The sequence below is a fragment of the Gadus morhua genome, chromosome 17 (assembly GCF_902167405.1).
Source record: "Gadus morhua chromosome 17, gadMor3.0, whole genome shotgun sequence".
Taxonomy (NCBI): domain Eukaryota; kingdom Metazoa; phylum Chordata; class Actinopteri; order Gadiformes; family Gadidae; genus Gadus; species Gadus morhua.
The window spans coordinates 8205099-8217100 of record NC_044064.1 but is presented as its reverse complement, the minus strand read 5'-3'; positions in this window follow the sequence as shown (position 1 = coordinate 8217100).

Sequence of the window (12002 nt, the reverse complement as noted above, 5' to 3'; positions counted from 1 at the left end):
GGAGCACAACTCTTCCTGAATAAGGCCTTGTGGTTTCCTCGTCCATGGATCTATTTAATGAGGAGTTGCTGAAACAACACTTTCTTTTTTACGATTCCTCCAATCCAATACCTCATGCTGGGCTTTGGGCGTGGGGAACATTATACGAGTTGGACATTCTCCTCTCCTGAGAGACTTTAAGGCTGCCTCGATCTCCGTAACATTAATGTTAATGAAGCTTTATTGAGCTAACATACACAGTTATGGAAATGTTTTCCTTGTCTTTCAATGCGCGGGCGCACACACACACATGAAAGGATTGAGAAAACACAAATTCCTCCATTAACTTTTTAATAAGCCACCAATAACCTTGGAGATGCTGAGCTAGCGCTTGCGCCAGCGGCAGTTGCAAAAATGTCTAGCCAGTTGTTTCTCCGCCACATTGATGGACACCTACTTCTTGAAAACACCTATCAGTAGTTTGTTTTTGTAGCTTTACATCACTCACTGGCACTTTTTCTTCTAACTACACACAATTGTTAAACCCTATTTTCTCTAAAGTTTACATTCCTGGTTAGACTCTGTAAGGGAATTTCCTTTTTTCCTTTGCAAAAGAAAAAGTTTTGAGATATTGGTGCAGTTGGATGATGACTTTGTAAAACGTATCTTTATGTAATCTTCATTCATCAAGTACACTACTCCTCATATATTCACCAATGAGTGAGCAAGCAAAACTGTATGCAGTTTGAGTTTCTCACCTGCACTTGAAACTTTCTCAAGTTGCGTGTGCAGGTTATGGCTGTCAAATAGGTTCAAACCCGATTTGAATATCTATGATTGCGCAATTACCATAAGAGAGCGATTTGATAATGAGTATTGTGCGAAAGGAACCTTTGTGGAGTTGTTATCGGTAATACTATCAAATGGTTTGATTAAACCGATATGAATATCACCATACCTAGGCAATAACTTTAGAATGAGTTAATAAAATAACATAAATGACCAATCATTAATTTAATCCCCCTCCGAGAGATAGCTCCTTTTCAGTTGAAGGATATTGAACTCTCCAAGCCAGCTCTGCTGTGAACCATTGGACAACAAAATACCTTTCCTAGACATGAGACAATGTCATAATAATGGCTTGATAGCTTGCACACCACTTTGCCACGAGGTTCCACAATGTTGCTGTCCACTGGCCAAAATCCAAACTGTTGCCAGCCTTTTCAACCCGCTCGGATAGCAAATCTCTCTTTGTCCCAGTTAGGTTGTGAACTCTGCAGCTTTCAAACACAGTTGTTTAATTATTGAGTTTGTTTCCTCTTGTTCTGTCCATCCTGTCCGTCATGCAGCGCAGGCTCACGCTGGCCCAGAATGCTCACGATAAATAGCTTGTCATTTATTTACTTTTTCAGATTTCAAATTCAAATTTTGATGATCCCTTGACCGCCCTAGTGCATGTTTTGCTGAACCATCAACAGGTTGATAGTGTCCTGTTCTCCATGCACACTATGTATGTGGTCTATAGGGAGACTTGCATGGTGAACCACGGCTGCACTAGGAATCCAATTTCTCTATTGCAGGGGTTCCCAGCGTTTTTGTTCCAAGGACCGATATATTCATAAAAAACGTTGGAGGACCGGCAGTTTAATTCTCCCCAGCTGTGTGTGTGTGTGTGTGTGTGTGTGTGTGTGTGTGTGTGTGTGTGTGTGTGTGTGTGTGTGTGTGTGTGTGTGTGTGTGTGTGTGTGTGTGTGTGTGTGTGTACTGTACTGTGAATTCATAGCCACACACACACAGTCACAGATACGCACATGCTGATTGACGAGACTGGAAATGTACCCTGTGACCCACTTGTACACAAAGAAGTCCCCCAACCTATCACCCCCCTCCCAAAGCATTCACACACAGATAAGCAAAACCCAAGGAATTTGACTAAGGCACATTAAGCAGTGAAATGGATTACCTAATGGGATGCACAATGACAACGACCCCAATCCATGCAGAAGGACCCAGGCTTTCATTTGTTGAGTGACATAGAGCTAATGGCTGTGTCTGTGTGTGGCGGGTCGGTGATTGTGTGCATGTGTGGGAGATTTTCATTGTTTTGTGACGACGAGTGTTGTATTGTGTGTGTCTGTAAATGTATGAATACATGTGTGTGACTTTTTATTTTGTTAAGTGACTTCAAGCTAATGGGAGTGTGTATGTTTGCATGGGTCTGTAAATGTGTGTGTACACAGACGCACATGCGCAAATTGATTCACGGTACTTCTATTCAGGAGCTTTTCCGTACGAAAACTATCTGCCATTTTAGGAATGAAAAGATACAAAGGTCCGGCAATCCGTTTTTTACGCGCACAACTGCACACACACACACACACACGCACACGCACGCGCACACACGCACGCACGCACACAACAGTCTTTTCGGTTCGGCTGGGGGAGGGGGGTCATACGCTGGGACGAGATAATGGAAACGGACGAGAAGAGGGAGGGGGTGAGGAACAGAGGCATCAGGGACATGTGGAGAGGGAGTAATGCTCTCTGAATCAAATATTACTTTCTATCGGAACATCCAGGTCGATGTGTGTTATTAAAGCAGGAACAAGGGGGACGCAGAGGGAAGGCTGGGAGTAGAGAAGAGGTGTGTGTAGGATGTGTGTGCATGTGTGTGTACATAGGTCTGGCACATGCTTGGCTTACCAAAGTACACACAGACACGTACGCCTAGTGAAACACACACAAGATTCTATGAAAGAAACATTCTCCCCAACAGAAGCACGTGCTTGGACACACATACCCACACACGAACAAACAAACAAACACACACAAATGTTCAGATATGTACCCATGCACATGAGGGTTTACAGAAGTTCCGGTATTCACACGTGCGCACGCGCGCGTGTGTGTGTGTGTGTGTGTGTGTGTGTGTGTGTGTGTGTGTGTGTGTGTGTGTGTGTGTGTGTGTGTGTGTGTGTGTGTGTGTGTGACAGCCACATTAACATGTAGGATCAGTAACTTTACCCACTGCAGTCCCTCTTACTTCCACTTTAATATTGCATTCACTTGCATAAATGTCGCTGTGGTTTGTAGTTGGAGGAGGCAATGTCGGTTGTGCACGCTTTGCTTCCCTGTCGCGTCCGATCATACCGCCGAGGCCTGGGTCTGCACACTGTTTACTAAGGAGGGGATCCACATTTTGAGTTCATCAGAATAAAGACAGATATATATTCTCACATGTGACATTGTCAAGTCACCGGGTGATTGATGGATTGGCACTGAGGTCAAGTCTCGCAAGAAAGCCTGGCATATTTGTTATTTTTGAAAGTAGCAAAGTGTTTCTCTGATCATTCTCAGTGTCACTCATCCTGCTGTGAATGACAACCTAAGCCCTTCAAGTAGCAAAACTCAAAAAATCCTACATTTTCATAGAGCGACTGAAGTCGACAGACTTCCTCATCCATATCACTGTCATGTTAAGTGTGAAAAAGCCCAAATCAGTTCAAAACAAAGTTGCTAAAGAGGGTGCATTGATTGAGGCTGATGGTGCTGTGCATCAATAGCCTACTGCGTTCATTCACGTTGAATAGAAATTCACTTCTGAACAGACAGAACATGGTGTGTATATTCATGCAATGGTATTTAAAGACATGGTACTATGTATTCATGGAGAGTGTGTTTGTTTGCAGTTGGCAATTGTACAGCCTTTAAATGCAAAGGAAGAGGAAATGTAGCTAAAATTAAAGTTGCATTATCGATTCGTACCCAGCTTTCTTTATCTATTTTACCGTTATTTCCAAACCAATGAAGCAATTTCTTTGAACTTCAAAAAATGAGTTATTTCATTACCCTGGTTAGGCTTTATATTATGAACCAAACTATGGTATAGAGGTCGATACCAATTTATGGCTTTTTACTCCACTGAGAATCGTTGAAACCTGCACAAACGCCTTACTAAGCATTCCTTTGTTTATTTGCCCTGATAACCAGAAAATATGTTCTAAACTTATAAACAGGTATTAATTTCCCCCAGAATGTACGACCACTGTTGTTTTTATCTCTCCACCATCCACTCAAAATGGGAGTTTTCATAAGGTAAATCCTCCTTTTAGGCCTAACTGTTGTCATGGGATTGTTTTAGGGTGGTTATTCCTCATCCAATAGGGAGCAGTTCTCTGGCCAGAGTCCACTGAGTGGCAGATGTGCACCAATCAAACCGTCCAATCGCAGCCCCCGAGCTGAGTAGTGAAAAACATTTTTTCACTATCCGTTCTTTGGGAAGAAGCATGGAACATCAGGGCAATTGTTATCGTAGTTATTATTTTCTCCGGAGGAAAAATAAAAGACATTTAAACTTTAATCTTTTTCATTTTAAAAGTTAAGAATGAAGAAACTGACTGTTGTTGATTGTTTTTATACCTCAGTTCATCGGGCGTCGATTTGCAAATAATATTGCAGCTGCAATATTATCTGTGTGTGTACGTATAGTTCTATGTATAAATGTCTATATATTGTGCTTTGTTGTCATGGCTGCGTATTCCTCCTGCCCTTCGAGTTTGGTACCTCAGGGCTCAGAGGTGAGATGACGCGTGCCACCGCAGGAAGTGAATGACCGTAATAGGACTCAAGGAAACGAAGACGAAGAAGAATTATAGAAAAATATATACATTAAAGCATCGGAGAAAGGATGTATTGAGGAGAAGGAAGGCGGTTGCATGCGTGATGCGTGTGTGCGTGAGTGTCTGTGTGTGTGTGTCTGAGTGTCTGTGTGTGTGTGTGTGTGTGTGTCTGTGTGTGTGTGTGTGTGTGTGTGTGTGTCTGAGTGTCTGTGTGTGTGTGTGTGTGCGTGCGTGTGTGTGTATGCATCTGTGCGCGTTGTAAGCGTGAAGGCACCGCTGGGGGAAAGGAGAAACGGAGGGGAGTCCTGGGAGGGAGGGGGGGGGGGGGGATATCGTCGCCGGCCCTCTCCTCCGGGGGGATGAGTCATCTCAGCCTGCATGCGGTTTGTGAGTGTAACAAGCAAACGGGGAGAGGTGGGTTGGGGGGCACCGGCAGAGGGCGGGGGGATGTTTTATCCTGTCAATACGGTTGGCCCGGCTCAAAGCGCCGCTGCAGAGCGGTAGGATCTTCTTTACATTACATTTAGGGGATTTTGCTTTTATCCACAGCGACTTACAACCCTTCATTCACACATACACACACCGACGGCGGAGTCAACCACGCAGGGCGACAGCCAGCTGCTCAGGAGCAGTCAGGGTGAGGCCTTTCTCAGGGACACCTCCACACTCAGCTAGGAGGAGCCGGGGGTCCAATAGCAACCTTCCAGGTACCAGTCAACCTGCTCTACCCCCTGAGCTACTGTCGCCCCCTCTCTGAAACGCGGTCTCTTTGAATCAGGGAGGCTGGGGAGTTGGACTCCTCCTCTCAGATATGCTCACAAAACAGGACAGCCTAACCGTAAAAGCAACGTTGACAGATGGACTGGTGAATCTGTCGTTGGTCTCTCCCACTGCTGGTGTGCTGTAGTTGTAGCTTTTTGGGCTGCATCTCGTTTTAAGAGAATGAAGCCAAGAAACGCATTCATACTCTGTACACATAATATATTATACATCCTACATCATATATTAGGCCTTGGAATACCCGCATACTCTGTAAACACTATATTGTATACTGTTTGTAACTTTTTGTACAGCACATTTACTACTCCTGTGGGGAAGTTTTGACTCATATTGACTTATATTTTCTTCAACCTCAAGGGTGTGTCGGCTGTGTTTTTTAATGAGGGGCCAATTTACCACATCAATCAAGCCACCTGTCAATAAATCGGGCCGTCTGTCAGAGGCTTGCAGACTCATTCAATGCCAATACCGCCTGGGGGGAGGGAGGGAGGGAGGGGGCCAGAGTTACAGCCTCAGGAGGTAGAGCGGGTTGGCTGGTAACCGGAAAGTTGCTAGTTCGATACCCCAGCTCCTCCTCGCTGAGTGTCGAGGTGTCCCTGAGCAAGACGCGTCACCCTGACTGCTCCTGACCAGCTGGTTGTCGCCCTACATGGCTGACACCGCCGTCGGTGTGTGAATGTGTGCATGAATGGGTGAATGTTAGGCAATATCGAAAGTACTTTGAGTGGCCACTGGTTAGAAAAGCGTTGTATAAATGCAGTCCATTTACTATTTACTGGGACCAGAGTTACCGGGACAACCACGATGCCATTGAACGCCAATGTTCACCTCATGCATCCCTATGTATCTAAAGGCAGGCTATATAGGGAATATACATCGCATCAATATACATCAAAGAGCTTTAATCTTTACGCCTCACCAGATCATTACAGGAGGAATCAATCCATCAGCCGCGGTCGCTGTGCACCAATCTGCACGTTTGATTTCCCCCTGGCCGATGATGACTGATGACAAGCCCTAAGATGCCCCCCCCCCCCCCCCCCCCCCCCCCCTCTGTTCCGACACCAGGGAAGTTTCCAGATCTACTTTTGTTTTTTATCGAGCATGTTCCGTCAACATGTGTCACAGAGGATGAGCTTTGACTCCGTTGGCTTGTCGTCATATTTGCGCAGACTGTGTGTGCATCGGTGCGTGTGCGTGTGCGTGACCTAGGGCCCTATCTTGCACCCAGCGCAATTTACTTTCTACACCGCCGATGTTTCGTTGCTAGATTGCACCGGCGTAAAGCTGATTTACCCCCGCAGCAAACTCGCGCCACTACACTTGCTCCCTGGAGAGGCGTGTCGGCGAAAAGCAGAGGCGTGGTCGAAGTGCACAAGCGGATAGCGCGGTTGGTAGTATTGCTATTTTGACGTGCCATGGCAGGTCGGAGCTGCAACATAAGCATACACACACGTAGGCTATACAAAGCACAAACAAGCAAACGATTAGCCTCATTTAAATATTATGATGTCAAAGATTGTTCATATTTGTAGAAGTACCATGTGGGTTGTGGAAAAAAATAGGCGCTGCATGATTGAACACTGTAGTAGGCTAATACCATGCGTTAATAATAACAATAATAAACTCAAGCAAAGTATATCCCAGAATTTAAAAACTTACCTAACCCTGTTTTACGGTATATGATAACATTTGTTAAATTATCAAGCACATATTTTCTTGACACAGACATCGTGTACAAGCCAATAACTTTTAGAGTATTTTTATCGTGAGAAAACATAGCTTTACCGCGAGTGAGCGTTTAAAATAATTAATGAATGTGGGTGATGTTTGGCGCAGAGTTCAACAATATGTGTGCATCCATCTGTTTACACACACGCAAACTAAACATGAACGCATAATACAGTCCATGTCAATGTTGACGGGGGGACCCATGCATATTATGAACAAAAGTCAATAACGTTAATCTATACAATACTGGTAACAAACAATGTTTGTTTATGTATTGCTGCATATCATTAAATAGACCCACAGTTGCGGCCACATGACCGCGCATATCATATAAGTGTTAAGGTCTCTTTGCCGAAATGTACATGACGACTCAGTGTTTCTGAAGTTGTAGAAGAAAACGCAATTCCATGTGTGATTTAGGCATATTATTTGGCCCTAAACTGAGCCAATTGAAGCTAGAAATCCATGTGGTCAAGTATCTGTCTCAGCGCCAGCGGAGACTGCGAACGCGCTGTCAAAATATCAACTTTGAATATTAAGTTCAAATGCGCTGGCTCTTAAAGGAGATGGAAGATGGCTCTGTCATTGGTTTTATTGCATGTTACGCCCAAAACACAACTACGGGTAATTAAGCTACTTCAGACCAACGCATTTCAGACTTGCAATCGGGCGCAAGAGTCATTTATCCGCCGTTATAATAGCAACAGCGTTAGATATCTGCCCACAAAGCTACTTGCGTTTTGCGTTTCATACTGCGTTTCATACTGCGTTTCATACTGCGTTTCATACTGCGTTTCATACTGCGTTTCATACTGCGTTTCATACTTCAGTTTCAGACCATTGAAATAGGGCCCCTAAGGTGTACATTGTGTCCCCAGTGTGTTTTTCAGTTTCTGAACCCTGCATTGTATACCTTCATTCAATATTCCCTCAATACACAATAATGCCATACTCTTGTGTATGCGTGTGTTTACCTCTCACTCCTCTCGCTTGCTGCTTCCACTCTGCCTTCGGCTTTTCTCTGCTGCTTTTTGTTTCACACTGTCATTGTTGTTATTTTTTATCCCCCCCCAACCACCCACCCTTATCCAACCAGTGTATTCGATGCTCCCACCAGATGGGTGTTGGTTCACACACACACACATGCGCACACACACACGCACACACACACACACACACACACACACACACACACACACACACACACACAGACACACACACACACACACACACACACACACACACACACACACACACACACACACACACACACATTATGAAGTTATCTGCTGTCATAAGCCAGTCTGACCTTAGGGACACCCGTCACACGTGCAGGACAAACGGCTTCCTAACCTGTGTGTGTGTGTGTGTGTGTGTGTGTGTGTGTGTGTGTGTGTGTGTGTGTGTGTGTGTGTGTGTGTGTGTGTGTGTGTGTGTGTGTGTGTGTGTGTGCTCACCCAAACTTCTCTCACTGCACTTGAGCGAACCAGGAGAGAGTAAAAACCTCAAGGGTTTGCATTAGTGATTAATGATGTCTTAAGGAGTTAAGACATCTGTCCAAGGCCAGACACAGAAGTGTTGACGGGGCGGCAGTAGCTCAGGAGGTAGAGCGGGTTGGCTGGTAACCTAAAGGCTGGTTCGATCCACGGCTCCTCCTAGATCAGTGTCGAGGTGTCCTTGAGCAAGGCACCTAACCCTAACTGCTCCTGATGAGCTGGCTGTCGCCTTGCATGGCTGACTCTGCCGTCGGTGTGTGAATGTTTGCGTGAATGTAAGGCAATATTGTACAGCGCTTTGGGTGGCCAATGGTTAGAGAAGCGCTATATAAATGTAGTCCATTTGACTGAGGCGATTGGCTGAGATTGGCGTGACATGGACGTGATCAATTCTTGTGATTGGTTGTGTGTATCCGCCTTATTACCCTTGTCTGACAATGAAGGGTTTAAACACTTCGGTGTGTGAGCGTGTCATGCGTGTGCACTTATGTGCACTACACAGACTGTAATTCTATGTATGTGCTCAGTAATGCTGACTTTACAAACAGATTTCAACCGGACGTTTCAGGGTCTACTTATGTGAATTAATTTCCTCTATTACCTCATTAGACCTCGCGATATTGAAGCTAAACAGCTTATACCTCAGTGGACCACACACCAGGTCTGACTAGTTTCTTCCTCTACACATAAAGTGGTCAAGGCAACACCAATTCTTAAGGTTTTATGGGTCTGAGATAAATCAGACCCTTTCGGCGTGGCTTCCTTACCATTCCGCCCATAGCCGGATACACTGAAGATCTTTCTTCGGCAAACAGCTTCTGTTTGCCGCTGGAAAAGATCCCGCTCGGTCCTTTTCGGACATTTGATCCATGATTCAACATACAAGGTTCTGGGCTGGTTACATATCTCGTGAGCGCGCGTAATCCACGATAACAGTGGCCTGGTTTGAACTAACCTAAGCGAGGCGCGGCTGAACTGCGTTGATGGATTGGCTTTAGCCTCAAGCAGAAGGTGGCGTTAGTTCTAACCGGGCTTAATCAACTAAGCACCGCTTTCGTTAGCGACTTTGATGGAATACCCCTCTGGTCTCCTTGTCCGTTTACCTTGTATCTCTGAATAAACAATCATGTGGAACCTTTAACCCTCTTCGAGTTACCTAGCCCCGAAACCACGATACCAGAGGCATCAAGATCCTCCTTCATCATTTAGTGCTTGCATGTGCGCTAAAATGGCTGTATCTGTATGTACCTTAATCGCACCTTAACATACTGTTTTCAGCTGAGAGTATGCATGTGTGTGCAGTGTATACTTATGTGCTCTAACTGGGGGGGGGGGGAGGCGGGTCTGTCTTGGTCCCTCCGTGAACTGGAGGCACCTTAGCATGCAAGTACCATCCAGCGCGAGAAAGGTCAGGGCAGGCATCTGGAAGGTTCCTCCAGGTAGCTACCGTAGCGGCGTGTCATTGTGTTGCTAGGTAGTCCGTCACCGAGGAGGCGCTGTCCAGTGACCTCTGCAGGGGTCGTTGGAGTGCTCCCCAAAGCCCTGAGGCTTCTGAGAGGACCATCAATCACTGACCGCACCCTGGGGTCACCAGCGAAACCACCACCACCACGACAACAGCACCGCCACCACCACCACCACCACCACCACCACCACAACAACAACAGCACCAGCACCTCCACCGCCAGCACCAGCACCTCCACCACCACTACCACAACCCCAGCAGCAGCACCGACCGAGGCCCGCTTTAAACAGGCCAGCTCACCTTTACGCTGACTTTGATGTGCTTTCCTCTAGAGCCCGTTTTTACATTTACATTTTGGGGATTTTGCTGACGCTAGTATCCAAAGCGACTTACAACCATTCATTCACACATTCACACACTAATGGCGGAGTCAACCACGCAGAGCGACTGCCAGCTCGTCAGCAGCAGTCAGGGTGAGGTGTCTTGCTCAGGGACACCTCCACACTAAGCTAGGAGGAGACGGGGATCGAACTGTCAACCTTCCGGTTACAAGTCAACCCACTCTATCTCCTGAGCTACTGTTGCCTAAAGTCGCCCTAAAGCGCCCTGAAGCACGCTTGTATAGCGTGCTTCAGTCCCGCTTTGTTTTGTTTTTGTTCTTTTGGTCCAATACCTGTCACCTGCCACTCTTGCCTTAGATGTGTTCAAATGTGAGGAAGTCTCACACACACTCACAAGTTTTTATTCCTCAAGCTTCTGAGGCCAAAACGACGTGTGTGTGACCGCCGCAAAACTATAAACACAAAGAACCGAATGGAGGACATTCCTCTATCGTGGCCAAGGCTAGAGTCGTTAATACCCCCTCGTACAAGATTTGGGGGGAATTCACTCTCCCCCTCAGCCCACAAACTCTCTCTCTCTCTCTCTCTCTCTCTCTCCCTCTCCCTCTCTCTTTCTCTTTCTCTTTCTCCTTCTCTTTCTCTTTCTCTTTCTTTCTCTTTCTCTTTCTCTTTCTCTCTCTCTAGCTCTCTCCTTTCCTTCAGCAAAGGCTTCCCCATCACACCCTACCCCTCCCCCCTCCCTCACCTGTTAACATGTTTCCTCTGAGTTTCACCTCTGCTTAGATCGACCAGATGTCGGCAATTCGGCCGATGTTGACTTATTTACATTTCTCCATTATAGGGTGGGGAGAGGAGGTATTGATGAATATTTATATTCTTGATGGCTCGCTGTGGGACACCTGCTGCAACAGCAGGTCTCCCAGTCTGTGTGTGTGTGTGTGTGTGTGTGTGTGTGTGTGTGTGTGTGTGTGTGTGTGTGTGTGTGTGTGTGTGTGTGTGTGTGTGTGTGTGTGTGTGTGTGTGTGTGTGCGCATGCACGCTTTGGCTCTCCCCACCCTGGAGAACACCAGGCGATAAAAAAAGAAAATAAAGTCGGTTGATAATTTATAACCGATAAACCCCCACCACCACACCCAGCATAAACATAAACATAAACATAAACATAAATATATTGATTGGAGGTTTTATCTCGGGGGATCGTGCAGAAGGGATGAGAGTGGAGGGGCTGAACTGCAGCTGAGATGATCCTCCCCACAGCTGTCTGGGTGGACAGATGGGAGGGGGGGGGGGGGGGGGGGGCTCCCGAAGGTGGCGACGCCCGTCCACACAGATTAGCAAGCCACGTCACGATCCCGGCGGGCGGCGCGGACCACGGAGCCTCAGGTCAGCCTACAGCCACTGGGGGGGGGTCTTTGATCGGGACCAGGGGTTCAGAGTTCTCCCTCACTTAAAACGAAGCGCAGTCCGAGGTTTTTAACCCCTCGACCCAAAACCTAAACCCACAAAAAGATGGGGAGGGATGTAAAGTAAGATGCAACAAAGAATTAGACATCTTTCCACCGCAAAGAGCTGACTCATTAGGATGATCTAAC